Genomic DNA, 3,574 nt, shown 5'->3' on the forward strand with positions numbered 1-3,574 from the left:
TATTCACATAACCTAAGCATATTTAGATAGAACTTGGACAGTTAGGAATTTTCAATTATTTAGAACAATCTAGATTTGGAGCTATTATGTGTAGCTATTACGGTAAATCTTATAAAACTTCTTCTATGCACCTTAGATTGCAGGACAAGTAAAAACTATGCAGTAAAATATTTAGGTAATATAATGTCAAACCCATTAATCAAGAAAACTGATTTACTTGAAGTTTGGATTTGTTCAACAATTTGTTTTGGTTTTTGAGAGACAAATAAAATTATAAGGAAAAATGTGAGCTCTGAAATTGAGTAAAAGTCTAATAAAGAGAAAAAGTCACAAACTTAACAGGTTTCTTGATGAAGTAAATTCTGCCTTTGGCTGGTGTAGGGTGGCCTAATTTCTACTTCCCGTCAACACATGTCTATTAACATTGCAAATATATAAAGGTCTTGCTCTGCTTCCAAGACAGTAGGATGCCATTACGTAGAGCTTCTTAGAAGCACACTTGCAAAAATCATATCTCACCGTAATGTTAAGTTGGKTTGGTACTAACTCTTTGGAAAGTAAAATGTGACTTATTTAGGCTTCAGCACAAGAGTCTTCAGGAGCTGTAGTTTGATTATATTTTGATCTGCTCTCCCCGCAGTGCCCAGTTTGCCTGAGAGACCTCTATCAAAATTGCTTCTATCACAATGGTATTTTGTAAAGTCCTGATAAAGCTGCTTATAGTGGTCTCTGGATCAGCCTGCCCTGAGCTCTCCTAGGTGGACACTTGTTGCAGTATCCAGCTAGGTGTGGCGAGTTCACAGTTGTAAGCAGGATTAACTCACAGTCTAAGGTGAAGAAGTCAGGTTTTTTGCTTATGGCAAGCAAAAACCATAGCCATCTCGCCTGTTCCCATATAGGCAGAGAGCAACTGTACCCACGATCTCTATTCTTACTTTTTGAGCAGTGTAAGAAGTGTAGTCTACAGCAAGGTTTAGTTTGATATTTGGATGGTTTTGTTCTCTCCCCCTTTCCAGTGTTGAATGGATATTCAATCTGACTATCTTCGGTAAAATTTTTAGAGTTCTTTCTTTGCTCTTAATAGGAAATCAACACTAGAGACTTTTGCAAGCAAAAACATTAAAAAGAATCACTGATTTGTGAAAGAAGTTTCTGCAGAAGAATGTCAGAGGACTACTTGTTAGTCCCATTTATTAGGATACTAGGATGAGCTCCTAGGTTACAGAAAAACACACCTTCTTCAGGGGTATCTATCTGAAAAAGAAAAGTCCAGCACTCTAACTATATTTTAGTATTATTACATGTCAATAGATAGGTCAATTTTATTGCCACAAAGCATTGCTAAGGTTCATCTACTTTCATATACTTAGTTATTGGAATAGTAACAGTTTTGTATAATATGTGATATCTATTTTGTACAACTTTGATACCTGTCAGAGGGAAGTTTTACATGTGTGTCTGTTCTTTGAAAGGGACATACTAGATCCCTTGAAATACAAGAATTTTTAAGCAGAGAGTCTGAACAAAAATTATCTTTAAAACTCAGATATGTTCACATAACCTACGCTTATTTAGCTATGACCTGGGCAGTCATTAAGCATGATTGTTATGGCAAAGCTTATAAAATTACTTCTATTATTTTTAGGGTAGGAAATAGCCTTGCTTAATCTATGTCAAAACTAAATTTTGAGCTTTCATAGCGTAGGAAGTGCTGAATGTGTTTGTGTGTCTGTATGTTTTGCAAAAGAAATGATTGTACACTTTTAAAATACACCAAAATTAGCTAAATTTTGATATTTGAGTCTTGCGACCTAAGTAGCTTGAAGTCATCCATCAACTTGTTATATATTTATTTGAGGTTTCTTTATTATTTTTAKGTTAATTGTAGTATTAAACAGCTTCTTCCTCATTCTTATTTCCTTCTTACTTTTTTCAAACTCTGAGCCAGCACTGTTTAGATGGACATTTTTATCTGGATATGAAACAAAGAGAAATATTCTGCACAAATTTAATATTGGCAGCATAAAACTGTTAATCTGTTTAAAATATTGTGTTCAAAAATGATGAATTAAACACATAGCGTTTGCAATCCATTAAAATGTAAAAGCTCCAAGTGAATAGGAAATGAATAATTACTGGTAGTACCTATGTTGCAGTAGTATTGTGAAAGCAGTCATTTTTACTAAATGACCTAAAGTTTCAAGCTTTTGAATAATTCTGTTGATCATTTTGACTGTTCCCTCAAGTATTCCATGTCATGTTTAGAAGCCTCAAACATTTTTAAAATTACTACCACTGCATTTACACTTACAGTGTGAAGCCTTAYGGATATTCAGTCATACTGCTCCTGTAAAAAGCAGAATATGTTATGGAACGTAGCGTCTCCTACGGTTTCCTTTCTCTCACAGTTGTAGTAAACAAATGCAAGTGCTAAAGAAAAAGCTATTCCACCTGATTCCACTCTGAGAGCAAGGCTTGAGGCTGGTCGTCTCTAGCTGTCAGCTATCTCGTCTAGGAACTTCAGAATTCCTTTTCAAAGTCTATCTCTTTTTTCTCTTTTGACTATTTCCCTCATAACTCCTTCCTATCTAACATGGCTTTTTGAAATAAAGAGAACTAGTGTTCACTTTAGCAGCAAATGTAGATAATTTTGTCACATGGCACCTGAATCAGGCCCATTTCCCAAAGTAGGTCCTCAGGAAATCTTCGGACACAGACAGCTGCAACAAATTTCCAGAGTCTGTATCTGGGTCTATGTTTTTAAATATCCTGCTGCTTCTTCCATTTGTCTGATAGCTATACATATGGCAATGCATTAAAAACTACATCTCCAAATTTCACATTCTCTGTCTCCTTGCAAGGGATTGAACCCTTTCAACTTGTAATATCTTTTTGTTTCTCAGACTTCCTTATGTACTGCAGAGAAACACCAGAACTGCATTCATACTATTAAAAAAGAATGGAGAAGGAAAGCTTTCACAGCTGTAGTTCACAGTGGTGCATCAGAAACAGAGACATCTTCAAAGCCAGCTTTTAGGAGATTGTTGCAATTAAAATACTAGGTTTGTCTGCAATATCAATGGCAGACATTAATTTGCAGGAATCTGTGGGAATTCCATCTGATCTGTTTACCAAGAATGCCAGCTGTTATTCCAAATCAAATCTTGCTATAAACAGTTAGTTGCTTTGTACTGATCTCAACTGTGAACTTGGCTGCTGTCAGTGACTGCCAGTGGCTTACAGATTAGAGTTGACTAGATTTAGTATTCTGTTGCTTTTATCAGCTCTGCTGAATCAATAAACCTGATAAATGTTCAGTCTCTGGGATTACTGCAGCCTCAGATAACCACACTGCCACTATTATACAGTGTGTGTTGGGGGGTACTCTATTGCATCATTTCAGTTTATCTGCCCAGGTTTTTCTGGAATCCTGGAATATTCCACCCCCATTGCTCTCATGGTGAGATGCCACCAAGTTTTAGGTGTCACAACTACTTTGAAAATCCAAAGCCTTCCTGCTTGTGGAAGCTGCCCTCAGACTACGCCAATAAAACTGTAAAGAGCAAAAGAACCT

The sequence above is a fragment of the Rhea americana genome, unplaced genomic scaffold, assembly GCF_003343005.1.
Source record: "Rhea americana isolate MKP2758 unplaced genomic scaffold, rheAme1 scaffold_251, whole genome shotgun sequence".
NCBI lineage: Eukaryota > Metazoa > Chordata > Aves > Rheiformes > Rheidae > Rhea > Rhea americana.